This window comes from Sus scrofa, chromosome 5, assembly GCF_054392235.1.
Source record: "Sus scrofa isolate SSC_HxYL_T2T_F1_AM1 chromosome 5, Sscrofa_HxYL_maternal_Yorkshire_Landrace_v2.0, whole genome shotgun sequence".
Classification (NCBI taxonomy): Eukaryota; Metazoa; Chordata; class Mammalia; order Artiodactyla; family Suidae; genus Sus; species Sus scrofa.
In genome coordinates, this window is record NC_139387.1 from 88,801,361 (window position 1) to 88,821,876 (window position 20,516).

Here is a 20,516-nt window from a genome sequence, read left to right on the forward strand (position 1 = left end):
CTCCAAGAGAAAGACGGATGAAGCTATTTTCTTGAGAAATACCTGGTGTGGGAAGATTCAATGTCAAACGTCATCTCCCCACAGGACTGGGAAAAACTAAATCCCTGAGGGTCAGTTCAATGTCAAAGCCCAGAGACGAGACCTGAGAACGAGCCAAGGCAAACCTCGCCTAGACCATACGAGTGACGTGGTCTTCCTCCTTCTTTTTAAAACCCTGTGTGTGTGAGTGTGTGTCCCCATGTGTGTTTTCCTGAAACATAGTATTTGTATAGAAAAGTACACACATTTGTTAAGTGTACCTCTGAATAAATTATCACAAAATGAACATATCTATACATCCGCTACCCAGGCCAAGGGATCGAACAGTATCAGTACTTCAGAAGCCCCCCCCACTAGGCCTCCTCCCAGATATTGGCCCCCTTCAGCTCACCAGTGATAATCACATCTTGATTTCTAATGCCACAGATTAGTGTTGCCTGTTTCTGACTTCATCTAACAGAATCCAAATTGTACATATTCTTTTGTGTCCACATGTTGCCATGGTTGATTCTTTTCATTGCTATATAACATTCCATGACATGACTGTACCGCCATCTTTCCATTTTAGTTACTACTAATGAAAATCTGATTTATTTCCCGTGTGGGGCCATTACAAATGAGGCTGCTATAAAATTCTCATTCAGACTTTAGGTACCCTTATGGATGAATTCCCCTTTGGTCCAAATATGGAAGTAAAATCATTGGCTCATAGGATATATGTATTTCAGCATGTGTAGACTGCATTAAATAATGGTCTAAAATGGCTATTCATCAGTTTACACCAATGTAACAAAAATTCCTTGTTTTGCATTTTCGTCAGCACTTGGTATTATCAGCCCTTCTACTTTTAGCCATTCTGATGGGTGTTTGCATCCAGCAATTGAGAGCAATTTTTTAGATTTATCATATCATGCAAATTTCCAGTTGCATGTGCTCTGATGTCACCCGAGTACAGAATCTATGCATTTTTTAATCTTTTGTTATAACATTTTCAGATGATCAAAGTAGAACACATTTACACAGCATTTCAAACAAAGCTCAGGAGGCCTCAACTTGCACAGCTGACAAAATGAAGAACAAACCCTCCTGCCTTGCTCGTGTACCCTCTTCCCTGCCCCATCCACCTGTGCTCTCCCCACTGTCCTCTTATTCTTTAAAGACAAACTCCACCTCCGACCTTTCCTTCAAATGTTCCTTGATATGTCACCCCACATTTACTGCTTGCCTTTGTAATTTCTTTAGAACTTCCAGCATTTCCCCAAATTTTCTGATATTGTCACTGGAAGTACTTGTTAACATTACAAATTTATGGAGCCCTCCCTGGTAAAGGACATGAGGAAGCTGCATGGCTTGTGCCCCAATGCTGACCACCAGGGGAATCTGAGCAACAGCCAATACGACAGAATTCAAGAGAAAGAGATAAAAGTGGTCCCCAGTTATGACCACTCTAGTTAAGAACAATACCTAAATATGACTGATCACTTACTCAGCTTCACTAAATGGTCTCCCCTCACTTGCCCACGTCCAGCCCTAAGAATTTTAGAAGCTATCGATTCTAGAGACTTCACCTGTTAACCAACCAAGTGGACAGCTAAGTGGCCTTGCTACGCAAAGTGTGGTCCCTGGACCAGCAGCATCAGCATCACTGGGAACCTGTTAGCAATGCAGAGCCTCGGGCCCACCCAGACTTACGGAATCGGCATCTGAAACTTATCAAGACTCCCAAGTGACTCGTGTCCTCATAAAAACTTGAGATGCACTGCTTTGTTATGTGTGTGAGGGGAAATGCACCAGATGGTTGGGGGGCTCCCAGGACCTAAGCAATACAGAAAGGGCATGAGCTTTGGAACCAGTCTTCAGTGAGCCCTAGCAGACAGGGAAATTACTAGATTTCCATCTCGTCTAAGGCTGTCTGCAAAATGAAGTTAATGAACCCTACAATATTGAGGAAAGTTATCAGAGTCAATGAAGTGACTCAGGTAGAGTACCTGCCTAAAGTTAGGGCTTGCCCTTTGATGGCAATTTACTTTGCACAGGGCCTGGTACGGTAAGTGCTCAAAATGCTCTTACTACTGCTGGTCTCAGGGGGTCCAGATAACATCATAATCATCATTCTTATCATTAAACTCAAGGAACTTAGCAACTAGGAGAAGGACACAAGGTAAACACATAAAAAAGTTTAAAGAAAAGGAAAGATTGATTATAATTATACAGGGATCCTTCTCTATTTCAGAAACCCTACAAGAATTAGAATTCTAAGCATGTTAAGCATTTAATATATTTCCAGGGCAGAGTAAATAATACAGCAAAGCACTTAGCTTGTGCCAGGCTTAGACGTAACATGATCTCATTCCATACACCCAACTACAAATGAGGGAGATACTTCTCAAATTCCTCCCATTTTACAAATGAAACAACTGAGCCCCACAAGGTTAACTAACTTGCCCAAGGTCACCTTCATATTAAGTGGTGGAGCCAAAGTTTGTGGCACTGACTCTGGAAGACATACTCTTTTTTTTTTTTTTTTTTTTGTCTTTTTGTTGTTGTTGTTGCTATTTCTTGGGCCGCTCCCGCGGCATATGGAGGTTCCCAGGCTAGGGGTTGAATCGGAGCTGTAGCCACCGGCCTACGCCAGAACCACAGCAACGTGGGATCCGAGCCGCGTCTGCAACCTACACCACAGCTCACGGCAACGCCGGATCGTTAACCCACTGAGCAAGGGCAGGGACCGAACCCGCAACCTCATGGTTCCTAGTCGGATTCGTTAACCACTGTGCCATGACGGGAACTCCTGGAAGACATACTCTTAATGGTGGTGCTACTGAACAATTTTCTTCAAGTGACTTAAGATTCTTCCAAAGCAAGAGAAACCACTGTGGCTGGAGTGAGCTGAGGGGCTTCACAGAAGAGACTATGATTCACCTGGAGCTATACAGACTCAGGAGCATTGGACAGAGAGGTATCTGAGAAAAAGATGTGTTCATAATACCGGCAACACCTCGGATGCATAACTATCATCTTAGTTGTTCATAAAGCATGCTACAAATGCTCATTCATAGCTAGTAAGATGCAATAGAAACTGTCGCTGCCCTGATGACCTTAATGGCTGTAGCTGTTCATTTCATCCTGCAACAACCCTCTGAAGTTGGTGTTATCTCCATTTTGCAGATAAGAAATAGAGAAATTCGGTGGCTTGTCTAAGATAAGGGGAATAGTAGGTGGTGATGCCAGAACTTTAACTCAGGTCCTCAGAATCTAAGTTTAAGGCAACTATCGTTTCCTCATTTAGGAAAATCTATAGAGGCTACAGGGACCAACTGTTATGGTTTGCTTGGAATGGAAGAGTTTCCCAGGATGCTGGACCTACAAGAAAATTCCCAGATAGGCCAGGATGAACCGGCCATCCCCATAGAGACCTAAACACAAAATCCACACTTGCCATAAGATGCCCCCTTGGGCTGAACCAAAGGGATTTTGCTGCTAAGGTAGGGTGCACTGGTCTCACCAGTCAGAAACCTAGTACCCCACACCTCACTGACCTGCTCTCTGCTTAGTCACCCGCGACTTGATGGCCAAAGGGACAGGCTTTCCTTCTCTGAGCACTAACTGTATTTCACATTTTTCTCTCTACTCGCTTATTCTTCCAGACCTTGCTGCAGCATGTATATGTCTGTACTGAGTAAAGAGACCAGTGCTTCGCAACCTTTAGGACACAATAACCTGGGGATCTTGGTAGAAGGCAGACTCTGATTCAGTAGGAAAGAGGTGACGTCCAAGGCTACGCTTTCAATCAGCTTTCTGATGTGAATGCCACTGGCCACACTTCGTAGAGGAAAAGACCTTCATTTTTGAAAAGAGAACAGGAGCTCTCAGTCTTTACACAGCATTAAACTGGCCGAGTCCAAATCAACAGTTGATTTTAGTCTCCCTTGAATCCCTCCCCTGGTGTCTTCTAAGTACAAGCTCCAGCTCAGGCGAATCTGGATTGAAGCCCACACCTCACTAACTGGGGGACCACAGGCAAGTTACTTAATTTCCCTGAGCTACAGGGCTCTCACCTGTCAAGCCAGGTTTTATTCTTCTCAGTTTAAAGAATAAAGATAATGTCTGTTAAGGACACACCATATTCCCAAGTAAACATAGATTCTATTTTCCTGGGTCAGAAGACTGAAAAAAATTTCTGGACTCCACAGAATCATGAGCTGGGAAGGCCAAAAGTGTTACCCATTTATTAAAGGTATTTGCCTCGAAGCTCCCATGACCGAGAGAAATTTCCAAATGGCAGCATTTCTGGTTTCCTTCATCCACTCATTCCGAGTATTTACTAGGGGATGGGATGTGCCAACACAGTGATGAGCAGAACAGGTAAGAGTCTCGCTTTCACAGAGCTCACTTGCCTTCGGGCTTTAACCACTGCTGGCGGGAGGGATTCTGGAAGAGCGAGAGAGCATTCAAATCCCATCCGAAAAGCTTCCTGACAACGAGAAACGAAGCCTGGTTCTAATACTGGGGGTGGCTTTGCATAAAAAGACATTGTCTTTGTGTTGCTTCACGGTCTGACTACTGAATGTTCCCAGAGAGAAAGCAGCCAACACACTGACCTTTGCTCTCACAATGGGTCACAGTAAATGTGAGGCGAATCAAGTATCTTAACGATGCTGAATAGGGGGCCACTGCTGGAGAATGCTTCTTGGAAGCTCATTCTTTGCCTTGCCGCCCTCACGGTACAACCCCCACGCACAGGCCTGCCAGCTCATGCTGGCGATGCTTCCAAGAGGGAAACGGCAGGCAAAACTAGTCTATATGTTCGATGGGGTAGGTAAGTGGTGGTCCATGCAGGGGACAGTGACCCGAAGTTCTTGGCCAAGAGGTCAGGCTGCCTTGGTTCCTCCGGCTCTCCCGGGAGTTTGGGGGCTTATACTGACCAGTCTTCCAATGTCTTTACAGATGAGGACTGAATGATCAGGTGCAGGCATCACTGGCAGCAGCGTAAGCCAACATCCGAAGGCCTCGTCCCAGAAAACAGGGAGGATTCATTTCAAGCTCTAAGACCGACTGAAGCCTGGCACTCCCTGACAAATGCATTCCAGCTGGTTTCAATCCACACGAGACACCAGTGTGTGTGTGTGTGTGTGTGTTGTGTGTGTGCGCGTGTGTGCGTGTGTGTGTGCGCGCGCGCGCGTGTGTACGTGTGTTTATGTATCAGCATAGTAAAGAAAAGGCACTTGGGAAGCTGCAGACTTCCATCTCATCTCTCTTTTGCTCCGCAGCTCTCTCCCAGAGAGGAAGACGCATTAAATGTCAGAGAAGACGTTAACTCTGGGCGGTCCAAGGAGATGAGGTAGGTAACTGGCTTTTGCACACGGGAATTGAGATTATCAGAACACCTAATTAGAAGAGATTCTGTTAAGCTCTTCCTGCCAACTTTCCTATAGATAATGGTCAAGTCGTGGGGCTGTGCGTGGTCTGGACCTTGAGGGAAGCAGATGGCCACAGCCTCCCTGGCGTGACGCCCCCTTCCAGTTAGCAGACTCTAAGTAAACAACTGATTTCACTAATCTCAGAGGCCTCCCTCTGGTGTCTGGTAAGCACAGCCTTGCTCTCAGCATTTGCCTCTTTTCCGTGGCTCCCTTATGAAATGTGATGGGAGCTGCAGAGTTGGAAGGACAAAGGAACTGACTGAGTAAGTGTAATTTATTATCCAGGATTGTTTTCAACCTTTTCCCAATTATACACATTTTGCTTTTGGCTTCGGTGGACCTGGGTTTATGAGGCTGTTCTTCTGGCCACTAATGGGCTGAAAAAAAAAAGGGCCCCCAGTATTCCCTTAGGGATGTGTTACTGGCCTTTAGTAATCTGCCTATGGCATTAGCTCTGTTGAATGCAGTTAATTAAATGAGAAAACTAATAACTGACTCCTGCTTCTCCCCCACTGTCTGCCCTCCCACCCTCCACACACCAAAGCTTTATATGGGCTTATTTCAATTAGGGACCAGAAAGTTCTCAGCCCAACAGAGATGGAAGCCCAGACAGGGTTGGGTGCTCTCACTGGAATTTGTTTATTTGTTCTCACCCGCTGGAGAAAAATAATGGGCTTAGCAAAGAGAGAGGGCGAGTTGTGGGGCAAAAAAACAATGGCTGGGTGACAGGGACCCTGCTTTAGGGTCCAGGGTTGGAGGCTGATTTAAAGTGTGACCTTGAACAAATGAGGTATCTCATTGCATTTCCGGTTCCCCACCTGTAAATGGGAGAAAAATGAAGCCCCTCCTTCTTGTCTGTTGGGCTGGTGGTGAATCAAGAGGCTCAGTTCTTCATGCCGCCCACTTACCTGTGGGCATTTTCTAGGATTCAGATTGGTTCCCCCTTCTTTCCAGGTCATCCCTCAGTGATCTCACCCCTTCTCATAGTGTCAGGTCTGGCATTTTTGCAGGTGACCACAAAATCTATGATCGCCAACTTCAACTTCCCTCCCGAGAGCCAATCCTACAGAGCCAAATGGTCACTGGAAATGCTCTAGGTGGATGGCATGCATTATGAAATGTACTCTTCTATCGAAACTCACCCAGGCCACACTTCCATCTTTATGCAGGCACCACATGCATGGCCTAAGCAGGGTGTGGGCTCTACGTGTCCAGGTCATACTTCTAACTCTGTGACTTGGGCAAGCCGTTTACAGACACCGAGCTTGAGATGGAGATGGAGAAGACTTTTTCTATAAATGGAACTCTTGGCAGACTACCTGTTAAATCACAGACATTCAATAAACAATGTCATTCGTCCCATCCTTGAGCTTGTTTGGAATTTATATAATGCCTTTAGCTCTCAGATTATCTTTTGTGTCTATTACACAGAGTTTTCAAATACAGAATGAAGAAGAGCATAAAGAGCTGACTGTCCAGTGACCTTCTGGACATTGAGACTTGTTTTCCCATCGAGTTCCTTTATTAATTTGGAGATAACTTCGACTGGAAACCAGAGTAACTTAAGTTATCCCAAAACTATAGGTAAGAATGCAGCAGTGCCTGAAGCATAAGAAGAGCCGTGAAATGTTTCTGATAAAGTAGTATTAATCCATTGTTCACATAAAAATATCTGGAAACTGAAAACACCATGTCTAAATTGTGGAAAACAGTACAAAACAGGAAGTTCCTTCTTATCAGATTTGGGACATTTTCTTACTAATTTTAAGGTACGTTAGCACTGGTGGTTTCACAGCTAACCAAGGCACAGTTTCTATTTTAGCTTTCTTTTCAGAGCTTCCTTGGACCTTTTAAAGAATTTACCTCCCTTCAGAGACTACAGTTATACTTTTGACCACGGGATGGAGTGAAAATAAACAACCAAACAAACCAAAGACCCTGGAGGAGGGAGATCAAGAAAATAAAAAATGCGAAGACAAGTGAAATGGATCGGGAAGGCCTGGAACTCAAGTATGGGAAGTAAAATTTCCAATTCTCACGTGTCCTTCCTAGAGCCAGTACTGACAACAGATCCCTGCTCAGGCCCTGCCTGTCTTTGTCACTGTTTTTGTCATTGTTGTGGTGGTTTCCGAGCTTTTCTATCTCCAGAAACTTAGTGCTTCAACAACGACAGTAAAGTGAAGGCGAAGCTATTTCTTTCGAATTAGGCTCCCCTCTCTAGAGCAAAATTGCCATCGAGAGAGAAACCCTAAGATTAGTGAGACTAAGGAGGGATGGTGCTACCACAATCTCTGCAATTTCTCTGTGGGAGACGGAGAAGATATGAAATTATTTCCTTTTACACAGCCAGGAAAACAATGAAAGACTGGTTATATTATGTGCTCCCCCCCAAAATAAACATAATGATGCTTTCTTAAGTGGTGCCTTGCTCTATGACCAACGTGCAAGTCATGAGTTTCCTGGGTAAGAAAAATATATGGACCACACACACGCAGCTATCCCTTAGATGTGCGGCTTAAAGAAAGAACTGATGGAATAAAACATCTTCAGCTTATGGTAGATATCGTGCTTCCCTGAGAGATGAAAGAACTTTAACACTGGAAAGTTCTAACTTTAGATCTTTTAAGGCTCCAGTGGGCAACAGCCATGTAGCATACTATAAACAGACCACGACCTCTACATCAGGGAAAAGAGACTGATATTTATAGGCTCTTCCACAGAGATTCTCTAGAGCCTAGCTTAATTTCAATCATCTCTCTGTGTAGTAACAAAAAAAAAATGTATCCATGGAAATGTGTACTAGAAACCTGGTTCCCTGTCTTTTACACATGAGGTTACCACTGCCAGTACCTTCTTATATTCTAGAAGGAGAGGTTCAAAGAATGGCTGGATATTGTACAAGCGATGCAGACATTAGAAAAGGGATTGGGTTTGATGAACTTGGAGGTCCTTGTCCACCCTAGGATGCTGGGGTTCTGTGTCTTCCTCTTTATTCAGCTGTGATGACACTTTTCATGTTTCCACGTTCTAGAAGGTCATTCCTCTAGGACCATGGCCAGTGGGAAATGTGTGTATCTGCGTGTGGAGTTAGTGTGTGTGTGTGTGTAAAAATAATTCAGGAGAAAATTAACCAATCTGCACATTCAATAGAAAATAACCAATTAATAAACTGATTCATCTTGGTATTAAAACATTCAACTCCACAGGATACTGTGTAAACCTAACCCAGTCAATACCACCCAGAAACTTAGGTGTCTCATACGAGGCGACCAGGGCCAATTTGCAATTGGAAAAATGAAAACTAGAAGCCAGAGTCAAAATGTTACATGAGGACACAGGTCTCTGGCATTGGTGTTCCACGATTTTCTCAGTAAACTCCCATTTCTTCATGCTGGTGACAAAGACCACTTAAGGCCGAAGTTCCAACCTGCAAGGGACGGTCATCATGACGGCCTGGGGGGAATCCAGAACGAGAGAGGTGGTCGCTGTAATGCCAAGAAAGGTAAGCAGTCCCGAGCAGATTTCAGTGTTATATATATTTTGTCCACAAGATGGTAGCGTCCACTTTCCATTTAATGTAAAGCTGGCCCATGATCCTGACTTCCCGTAAAGTAGGGAATGGTTTGTGTTGAACAGAGGCAGCCACTCTGGATACCCTTCAGGATTTTTTTAATTATGACTGTGATGAATTGTTGATGTGGAGTACATTTAGCTTTGCTATAGCGAGGTGGTGATTCGTCCGAAATAAAGAAAACTCGGAGATGTATTGCATTCCAGGCTCTTAAAGGGAATTTGAGAACTGGGAATACTTTAGACATCTAAAAAACACACCAAGGATCAGATACTGACATTTTCAAAAATACTACCTTAGTACATCATGCAAAGGACGTTCAGGATGTCAAGTTCAATTAATCTTGGGTGAAGTTTTGCACAGTATCGAAGTTCCTTCCATGAAACTAGTTCAAGTGGGCTATAGGTGGTTTCCCCTCAAATCCAGGGGGAAAGCTAGACCTTAGACGCTATGAAATTTCCATGAGCTAAATAAGAGGGCAGCATCAGCAAGCTGGCCTGCTCTGCTGCTCTGTGCCTCCCTCCCTCATGCAGCCTCCATGCCAGAAGGGACAACACAGATGGGAAAAACATCTGGCCCCGTCTGCCTCCATGGACCAGAGGGCCTTCTTTGAGGTTCAGGTCTTGGGCGCGCATCATTTTTTTTAACTCTTTTTAAAATGAGGAGCTCAAGTGGGATTTCCTTTCATCTTACTATATTATTTTCAAATTCAATTAGGTCTAATGCTCTGTATCAGAACCACAAAAGCAAGGCTTCAGGGCATCTAAGCCACTTCCCATTCTGTTGTCCAGAACAGCTGAGCACCCCACCTAAGAAGGAGAGAGGGAAATAAGCCAGGAACAGAAGCTGGGACAAGATAATGGCAGAGGAGCAGGAGGCGCAGCCCTGTGGCCCCGGCGCTATGGTTGCCTTTCCAGCAGGCTCCAGAACCAGGTCAAGTCTCTCCAGCCCTCCTAGGGTCAGCCCTCATCCTAGCTATCCATTTGATATGCCCTACTCCCTAACAGGCATCCTTTGACCTAACCTAGAGAGCACCTCACGGTACCTTTAATTTTTCATATTCTTGTCTTTCGTATTTTTTTTCGGCTTCAGTAACTCTGACCTGAATCAGAAACCCCATAGCTCCAGCTTGCACACAAGAAGCATTCATGCATCAAAGGTCTCGAAGAAGAAATGCAAATAGTGGCTGTGGTGAAATTTTTTTTTTTCCAGGAGATAAAAGAGTATAGAGAATTGATTGGTTGAGAGAAAGAGAGAGAGACTTTAAGACAGAAAAATCAACGTTCGAGACTAACCATGATTCTCACTGGGTAACTCAAGAGCCTTCCACCAAAACTGGCTATTTTCTCTTCTAGGTGAATACTTTTACCAGTACAGCTGCCTAATTACATGGCAAGTCAATGTAAACTAACGAGGTTTTCTGTTCCCCATACCCCTGACAGGGTATTCTTTACATTGTAAATAATACATTAAATTATATGTGATGGACTGAATATGAGCAAGAGTTCATTTCAACAATGCCCCACTCTGAAACTTCTAGAAGCCCCAGGCCTGTTCCTGTGGAGGATTGTGAGGCTCTGCTCATGCCCGGCTGGAGCTGGGATGCTGCAGAAACGTGCGAGAGGCTGGAAACACCATGGAGAGAGGGGGCGAGGCCAGGGGAAGGGGATCAGAAGAAGAAGGGCTGACTCCCAGGGACCATCGTTAGCTCAGTGAATGGACTGGAAGCGAAGAGGGGTGTTGATTATCTCCCAAATTCTCTGCATTTCTGTGTTTGAGTAATAGAAAAAGTGCTTTCCTTCTGGAAGTATGCTCTGTCTACTGGTCTTTCCAGAGCGTATCAGACAAAATGGAAGGCTACAGAAGCACAGTTCCCCAGGGTGGAGTCAGGTGTTCTGAAGCACTTGTCATTCCTCATGCTCTTCTCACTCACCCGCTCAGTCAGCCGTCTGTCTGTCTGTCTGTCTATCTGTCTGGACTGTACTATACATATTCCCTTATAACTGGCTCTTTTTACTTAATGGTATGTCATAATCACAAACTTTTCCCCAGGCGATTCAGTCATTTTTTCCTCAAATGTGATCTTTAATCCCCACATTACAATCTATCTCACAGAAGTGCCAATTTTTCATTCATTTTCTTTTTCGGCCATTCCTTTCAGCTGGGCATCTAGGGGTCTGAGCGGCAAATTCATCTGACCAAAGTTGTTGGAAGATGGAGTGAAAGACTGATGCCAAAGCCATCGTCCCCTCCTTGCTGCAGAGAGGGGGAACCATGGGCTGCTGCACTGCACCAGCTGAGGCGGGATCTCACCCCTGGATGGGTGCTCAGGACACCTGCCAACTCTGAGAGCCTGAGATTGCTGCCAGTCACCCACACTGGAGCGCTGCAGGAGGAAAAAGCAGACAAGCGACAGGCTCCTGAGCTCCTGCTCTAAAATCGTGGACTCCTTCCCAGCGGAAAGGGAGTCTTGGTTTTCTGCTTGAAAGGACAACATGTCCTCGGCCTCACGGTCACCTGCAAAAGGAACTTCCAGTGGACCTAAGTCCACACAGAGATTGATGGGTGGGAGAGTGGCACTGCATGAGGCCCACACTTAAGATTCGCAGATGTGCTGCACATAATATCAGCCCTCTGTGTGGTGCAAATGAAGAAAATGTTCCGCTCTTAATTGAGAATCTAGGTGGAGTCACCCAGCAGGAGGCACAGCCCCAAAAGAGCCGTGGATGTGGGAGGTGGGCCAGGGCCTGGACAGAATCATTTGTGCGAGGGAAATGAGAGCTCGCTTCTTGAGACTCTTTGTGCTGCGTGGAAGGTGGAACAGATTCGAAATCTCATTACTATTATTAGATGCCCTCATTTCCTCTTCCACTTCAAATTTTGTATTTTTCAATAAAATCCACATTTTCTCCCACAGTCCTTGAGGTGTGGCCTGCAAACAGGAAATCGAGAGGCTCCCATCCGTCTCTCATCTCCCCTCCCTCATGCACCAGGCCCGGGGTGGGAAAGAGAAGCAAGGAAGTTCAGATGGGCTTCAGGGGCTGTTTGCGCTCACTCAGGAACAGGGAGGGCTGGGGGAAAGTACCGAGCAGAAGGAACCAGAACATGCCTCCTGCTGCCACCGCCATCTTCCAAATCTGAGTTTCCATTCGAAACGGTATTTACCAAGCACCAACTCTATGCCAGGGACGGCTATGGACTTGGTGCCTGGCCCCTTAAAATTCTTATGTTGAAACTCTAATCCCCAACCTGAGAATATCTGGAGGTGGGGGCCTCTGGGAGGTGATCAGATTTAAAAGAAGTCATGAGGGTGGAGCCCCCAGAGTGGAATGAGCACCTTTATAAGAAGAGGAAAGGGAGTTCCCATCATGGCACAGTGGTTAACAAATCCGACTAGGAACCATGAGGTTGTGGGTTCGGTCCCTGCCCTTGCTCAGTGGGTTGACGATCCGGCGTTGCCGTGAGCTGTGGTGTAGGTTGCAGATGTGGCTCGGATCCCAAGTTGCTGTGGCTCTGGCGTAGGCTGGCGGCTGCAGCTCCGATTGGACCCCTAGCCTGGGAACCTCCATATGCCGTGGGAGCGGCCCAAAGAAATAGCAAAAAGACAAAAAAAAAAAAAAAAAGAAGAGGAAAGGACCAGAGTGTGTGTTCCTTCTCCCTCTTCTCCCTGCCCCCCGGCCACTTTCTCTCAGTCATGTCATCCCTCTATGCCACATAAGCTTATAGCAAGAAGGTGGCTGTCTGCAAACCAGGCAGAGGGGCCTCACCAGATACCAAATCTGCCGGCCCCTTGATCTTGGACTTTCTGGCTTCCACAAGTGTGAAAAATAAATGTTAGGAAAGCCACCCAGTCTAGGGAGGTTTTGTTATTTATCGCCTCCTGAACAGCCTAAAACAGGGACTGTACCAGGACGCAATAACCAAAAGATAAACACATTTATTTATTCAGTCTAAGAATATTTATTGACTGCCTACTGTATACTAGGAACAGTAATGGGCAATTGGGAAGACAATGGTGAAACAAATAGATTTAGGGGCTATGCTTTATGAATCTTTCAGTCTGGCAGGCAATACGGATATCAGATTAAAAATGACTTTAGGATTTTTTTTTTTTTTTTGTCTTTTTGCTTTTTCTAGGGCCGCACCTGCAGCACATGGAGGTTCCCAGGCTAGGGGTCTAACTGGAGCTGTAGCCGCCGGCCTACGCCAGAGCCACAGCAACACCAGATCCGAGCCATGTCTGCAACCTACACCAAGCTCATGGCAACGCCAGATCCTAAACCCACTGAGCGAGGCCAGGGACCGAACCCGCAACCTCATGGTTCCTAGTCAGATTCGTTAATCACTGAACCATGACAGGAACTCCAAAAAATGACTTAAGGATTTAAGAAATCAAATGGATACAAAACCTTTTTCCCCATCCAAGTTCTGAAGTGCCTGAGAGAGGCAAGGGATCAGACAGGTGAGGCCCATGTGCCTGCTTTATGATGGATAAAGCTGTTTGGAGCTGTGCCTTGCTTAGTCAAGTAAGCCTTCTCACATATCCTGGAACTGGGTTTTCATAAAACTGCAGGTCTCCATCAGAGGAGAACTGTTTAATCATCTAACTGAGGGTCCCTGCAGGAAGACAGAGCCCCAAATCATTCGAGTCCTCTGCCAGCAGCATCGACTGCCAACAGCCTGTGACCACCTTCGCCTCCCATCTGACCAGCAGCTAACCCAGAACGGCCCTCTGGTCAGCTGGACTTCTCCACTGAGGGGGAGAGCCACACCCCTGGAGCTTGGGGTTAGCAGATGCAAACTGTGATGTTTAGAATGCATAAGCAATAAGGTCTGACTTACAGCACAGGGCACTACACCTAATCTCTTGGGACAGAACATGATGGAAAAGAATAAGAGAAAAAGAATGTATATATAAATATGACTGGGTCTCTTTGCTGTTCAGCAGAAATTGGCACAACATTTTAAATTAACTAGACTTTATTTATTTTGTTGTCTTTTGTCTTTTTAGGGCCAATCCAAGGCATATGGAGGTTCCCAGGCTAGAGGTCTAATTGGAGCTGTAGCTGCCGGCCTACACCACAGCCACATCAACGCGGGATCTGAGCCACATCTGTGACCTACACCACAGCTCATGACAACACCGGATCCTTAACCCACTGAGTGAGGCCAGGGATTGAACCTGCATCCTTACAGATACTAGTCAGATTCATTTCTGCTGAGCCATGACAGGAACTCCTAAATCAACTATACTTTAATTAAAAAAAAAATAAAACCAAAGGGGGGATGGAATAAGAGACAAAGATGATTACTCCAATGGAGATTCTTCCATATAAAGTCCAGAAAGTGAGGACTACACACTTTCCTTACATTTATGATGAACGCTTCAGAAGGGGAAGCCCAGGGTGATACAGGAAAGCACAACATGAGGACCTAACTTATTCCAAGGGCTGGGGGGTGCGAGCAAGGCATGGTTTCTAGTCTCAGGTCATCTGCAGCTTCACAAACAGGGAGAGACGCATCAAACCACAGAAAGGATAAACTCTGCTCTAACAACATGGTTTATATACACAAGGCGCACGGAGGGGCAAATAAGGGATGTTTGGTCAGCACTGTTTGACGTCCTTCCGAGTACGTACCTTACCTCTGTTCTCTATGGTATTAAGAGACAATGTCTGCAGAGACGTTGTTATTTTAATATGAAAATAAAGCAATTAAAAAGTAAAGACCTCTGTCATATTAGGGACAAAGTCCAAGCCTGGGTGGGTTTTTTGTTTGTTTTGCTTTTTGTTATTAGATCTGTTGCTTGTCCAAGAAACTACCAAATCAATTGAGCTTTATGACATCACGTAAACAAAGTCCTAATTTCACCCAAAAGTTTAAACACATCTGAAAATACTTTTAAAAAGCTGTTTTTTATTATGAAATGAGTGTGTATTGGTTAAATATTTGAAAACACGCAGAAAAGTCCCACCATTCAAGCTCATCCACGGTCATCACTCTGATGTTCTACATCCTTTGCTTTTTATTTTTTTCTTGAGCAGAGTATCTATTTTGTTCTCCCATGGTTTTGTTTTGTAGGCACAACCAGCTCTCAATGATCCGCAGTGACTTAACTAATTAGCGGACTGGCTATTTTTAAGTCTAAGGCAAATAATCTGTGAGAAAATATTAAAGCTATCACAAAGCAATGAAAAACTGCTTTTGACAGATGGCTACGGACCGTCTATGGCCTCTTCTGTACCCAGCATATACCTACAGAGAGACCAGGGGGTACAAACGGAGTCTACCTCACACACCAGGAAGCCCTGCCACCCCTCGCCCCGCCCACCGTGGGAGGGGCCAGCCCTGAACTGCGGTCCCTCCACCCCTAAGCCCCGCCCAGCCGGGGGTCAGCGGGTCCAACAAAGGAAATGCTTGAGAGGTTTTGAGTTTTGTGAACTCAAGGCTGGAAATAGAGGGTGAAGAAGAGGAAGGTAAGAGAGGAAACACACCTCAGTTCCACTTCAGTATCTGAAGAAAGGCAGAAGATGGATAACAATCCCATTGTTTAATCAATTAACTTCTTGGCCATTTCTCCCCAAGCAATTAATATGACATTTTTTTTCCTCCGCTTTTTAGGACTGCAAGTGCTGCAAATGGAGGTTCCCAGGCTAGGGGTCAAATTGGAGCTACAGCTGCCAGCCTATACCACAGCCACAGCAACCCCAAATGCAAGCCCCATCTGTGACCTACACCACAGCTCATAGCAACGGTGGATCCTCAACCCACTGAGCGACGCCAGGGATCAAACCGCATCGTCATGGATCCTAGTTGGGTTCGCTACAGCTGAGCCAGGACAGAAACTCCCTGATTCTTTATTTATACTTTTTAGGATTTCAGGTAATATCTCTAGAAAGATGACTGGATTCCTAATTACAGACGTTTACTAAATAACTTGACCTTCAATCCATTTCCTATATTCTGTGGCTAGCCTAGCATAGTTTTAACCTTGATTTGGGGGTTTTCTATGAGCTGCTTTCCTGAAGCTCCACAGATGAGGTTTATTGGGAATTGGTGACAGTTCTGATTCTTGGAATGGACTTTCTTTTTTAGAATAACTTATTATTGTAACTATTTAAGACGCTATTAAGGTTTTTCCCTAAATAATATAGAAAATAACATTAACATTACTTCTGGTTCTAAGGTAACACAGTAACACAGGCTCATTAAAGGTAAATTCGGGGAAAATGCAGATGTAGCACTGTGTCCGGGAAGGTGGTAGCTTCCTCAAGTGAAAATATTTATACTCGGAGCCAAAGACTAATGCAAAAAAATTGTATAAGGAGTTCAAGGGCCTCAGGGTAAAGGGGAGATCAAGACCTCAGCCCCTTCTTCTGCAGACCATGGTTAAGTGATCGAGGTGGCCCAGGGAGGCCCCAAACCAGCCCCAGAGTCAGAGGAGTGATCCAGGGGATACGGCGATGGAAACGGAGAAGGCAGAGGGTGCTGCCACCTTCTCAACCAGCAAGAGTTTTGCGTTTTTGCACTCTGGATCAGTGTTAGGCACATTCTGTTAAGTCAGCCTCCCCCCCCAAAAAGAATCATTTTAAAAATTTTAATCAGATTTCATTAACTCTATACACTGATTTGTAAAGCAGGGCATTAAAAAAAAATTTACTCTATGACCCTCCTTCCTCCAGAACATAGGCTCTCAATTTATCCAAAGCTGTTTTTTTGTGCCTCCTAGTGTAAGTTTGCAAGTTTTTTTCTGTCTCTTTCTTCATTCATGACTTACATTGGGTTACTATATCCTATTTATACATGAATGTATGTTTATTATATCCTATATATATATGTATTGTATATATTTATTATATAAATGTATTTTTCATTATACTTTTGGGTGATGATACATACATTTGAATTTCAAGTATTTGTGTTGTAGCCACCTTTCAAAAAATTGTTTTTCAACTGATTTTTTGTAATTTTTAGGTAGCGTATCAAATCATTTGTAAGTATGAACAGTTTTCTTTCTTTTTTTGTCTTTTTCCCTTTTCTAGGGGTGCTCCCGTGGCATATGGAGGTTCCCAGGCTAGGGGTCCAATCGGAGCTGTAGCCATCCAGCCTACACTAGAGCCACAGCAACGTGGGATCCAAGCTGCATCTGCGACCTACACCATAGCTCATGGCAACGCCAGATCCTTAACCCGCTGAGCAAGGCCAGGGATCAAACCCGCAACCTCATGGTTCCTAGTCAGACTCGTTAATCACTGCGCCACGACGGGAACTCTTAGTTTTCTTTTATCCTTTCCAATTCTGCTGCATTTTACTTCTGTTCCATGTCTCACTGCCCTGACTTTGTAAAATAATGGTGATGGCAATAAACTCCTTTTGATCTTAGTTTTAGTGAAATACTCTTATATTTTAAGTCTTTAAGATAGTTATTCTTCAGGGCAACCACAAGCCAAAACCAAATATTGCATTTGCAAAAAATGAAAAAAAAAAAAAACACTCAAGCAGATAATAACAAGAGACCATCCAACCAAAAAAAAAAAAAAAAGAAAGGAAGAATGGAAGAATGGAGAACCATAGAATCAACTGGAACACAAGGTTCAAATGGCAATAAATAATCATCTATCAATTATCACCTTAAATGTCAATGGACTGAATGTTCCAATCAAAAGACACAGAGTGGCTGAGTGGATAAAAAGGCAAAAACCTTCAATATGCTGCCTACAAGAAACTCACCTTAAGACAAAGGATATATACAGATTGAAAGTGAAAGGGTGGGGAAAAATATTTCATGCCAATAGACATGACAGGAAAGCAGGAGTCGCAACACTCATATCAGACAAAATAGACTTTAAAACAAAAGACATAAAGAAAGACAAAGAAGGACACTATTTAATGATTAAGGGATCCATCCAAGGAGAGGATGTTACTATCATCAACATATATGCCCCAAATATAGGAGCACCCAGATACATACAACAAATATTAACAGACATAAAGGGAGATATTGATGAGAATACAGTCATACTAGGAGACTTTAATACCCCCCTCACATCAATGGACAGATTCTCTATACAGGAAACCAATAAAGCAACAGAGATCCTAAAGGAAACAATAGAAAAATTAGACCTAGACTTAATTGATATCTTCAGGACACTACATCCAAAAAAATCAGAATACACATTCTTCTCAAATGCTCATGGAACATTCTCAAGAATCGACCACATATTGGGACACAAAGCGAATCTCAATAAATTTAGGAGCATAGAAATTATCTCAAGTATCTTCTCTGACCACAAAGCCATGAAATTAGAAATCAACCATGGGAAAAGCAAAGAGAAAAAACCTACTCCATGGAGACTAAACAACATGCTACTAAAAAAACCAATGGGTCAATGAGGAAATCAAGAAGGAAATTAAAAAATACCTTGAAACAAATGATAATGAAGACACAACCTCTCAAAAGCTATGGGATGCTGCGAAAGCAGTGCTCAGAGGGAAATTTATAGCAATACAGGCCTTTCTCCAAAAAGAAGAAAGATCCCAAATTGACAACTTAACCCTCCACCAAAACGAATTAGAAAAAGAAGAACAAAAAAGACCTAAAGTCAGCAGAAGGAAGGAAATTATAAAGATCAAAGAAGAAATCAATAAAATAGAGACTCAAAAAACAATAGAGAAAATTAATAAAACCAAGAGCTGGTTCTTTGAAAAGCTAAACAAAATTGACAAACCCCTGGCCAGACTCACTAAAAAGAGGAGAGAAAGAACCCAAATAAACAAAATCAGAAATGAAAAAGGAGAAATCACAACGGATACAGCAGAAATACAAAAAACCATAAGAGAATACTATGAACAACTATATGGCAACAAGTTTGACAATCTGGAAGAAATGGACAATTTTCTAGAATCTTACAGCCTGCCAAAACTGAATCAAGAAGAAACAGACCAACTGAACAGACCGATCACTAGAAGTGAAATTGAAGATGTCATAAAAACACTCCCTACAAATAAAAGTCCAGGACCAGATGGCTTCACAGGTGAATTCTATCAAACATATAAATAGGAATTGGTGCCCATCCTCCTTAAACTCTTTCAAAAGGTTGAAGAAGAAGGAATACTCCCAAAGACATTCTATGATGCCACCATCACCCTCATTCCAAAACCCGACAGAGATACCACCAAAAAAGAAAACTATCGCCCAATGTCATTGATGAATATAGATGCAAAAATTCTCAACAAATCTTAGCCAACCGAATCCAACAACATATCAAAAAAATTATACACCATGACCAGGTAGGGTTCATCCCAGGTTCACAAGGATGGTTCAACATACGCAAATCAATCAACATCATACACCACATTAACAAAAAAAAAAAGTCAAAAATCATATGATCATCTCAATAGACGCAGAAAAAGCATTTGACAAAGTCCAACATCCATTCATGATCAAGACCCTTGCCAAAGTGGGTATAGAGGGAACATTCCTGAATATAATCAAAGCCATTTATGATAAACCCACAGCAAATATAATACTCAGTGGGGAAAAACTGAAAGCCTTCTCACTCAAATCTGGAACAAGACAGGGATGCCCACTCTCACCACTGCTCTTCAACATAGTTTTGGAAGTCCTAGCCACAGCAATTAGACAAACAAAAGAAATAAAAGGCATCCACATAGGAAGAGAAGAGATAAAACTGTCACTGTATGCAGATGACATGATACTATACATAGAAAACCCTAAGGACTCCACCCAAAAACTACTTGAACTGATTAATAAATTCAGCAAAGTAGCAGGATATAACATGAACATTCAGAAGTCAGTTGCATTTCTGTATACCAGCAATGAAACATTAGAAAAGGAATACAAAAACACGATACCTTTTAAAATTGCACCTCACAAAAACAAATACCTCGGAATACACCTGACCAAAGAGGTAAAGGACCTATATGCCGAGAACTATAAAACTTTAATCAAAGAAATCAAAGAAGATGTAAAGAAATGGAAAGATATTCCATGTTCCTGGATTGGAAAAATCAATATTGTAAAAATGGCCATACTACCCAAAGCCATCTACAGATTCAATGCAATCCCTATCAAATGACCCATGACATTGTTCACAGAACTAGAACAAACAATCCAAACATTTATATGGAACCACAAAAGACCCAGAATCGCCAAAGCAATCCTGAGAAACAAAAACCAAGCAGGAGGCATAACTCTCCCAGACTTCAAGAAATACTACAAAGCCACAGTCATCAAAACAGCGTGGTACTGGTATCAAGACAGACAGACAGACCAATGGAACAGAATAGAGAACCCGGAAATAAACCCTGACACCTATGGTCAGTTAATCTTTGACAAGGGAGGCAAGAACATCAAACGGGAAAAAGAAAGTCTCTTCAGCAAGCATTGCTGGGAAACCTGGACAGCTGCATGCAAAGCAATGAAACTAGAACACACCCTCACACCATGCACAAAAATAAACTCC

The 20,516-nt window shown here is 43.5% G+C and overlaps 1 protein-coding gene and 1 long non-coding RNA gene across 16 annotated transcripts in view; one reads left to right on the forward strand and one right to left on the reverse strand.

The window, feature by feature from the left end:
• Positions 1–20,516, reverse strand: part of LOC110260784 (uncharacterized) — a 566,816-nt gene that overhangs the window by 99,862 nt on the left and 446,438 nt on the right. Inside the window, exon 7 of one of the 13 annotated variants that reach the window (XR_014804180.1) lies at positions 6,602–6,778. The exons of the other annotated variants lie outside the window; for them this stretch is intronic. The gene's annotated coding sequence lies outside the window, so the exon portion shown is untranslated. The remainder of the gene's footprint in view (positions 1–6,601; positions 6,779–20,516) is intronic. 13 annotated transcript variants of the gene reach the window in all.
• LOC106510404 (uncharacterized) lies at positions 5,168–11,946 on the forward strand. Of its 3 annotated transcripts, XR_014804193.1 has the most exons (8): positions 5,168–5,380; positions 5,475–5,722; positions 6,891–7,043; positions 7,294–7,469; positions 8,863–8,961; positions 9,822–9,963; positions 10,243–10,385; positions 11,192–11,946. It is a non-coding gene; the product is annotated as an uncharacterized LOC106510404 (long non-coding RNA). The 3 variants fall into 3 exon arrangements; XR_014804195.1 differs by lacking the exons at positions 5,475–5,722; positions 8,863–8,961; positions 9,822–9,963; positions 10,243–10,385; positions 11,192–11,946 and having other exon boundaries at positions 5,227–5,380; positions 7,294–7,876; XR_014804194.1 differs by lacking the exons at positions 5,475–5,722; positions 8,863–8,961; positions 9,822–9,963; positions 10,243–10,385; positions 11,192–11,946 and having other exon boundaries at positions 5,254–5,380; positions 7,282–7,876.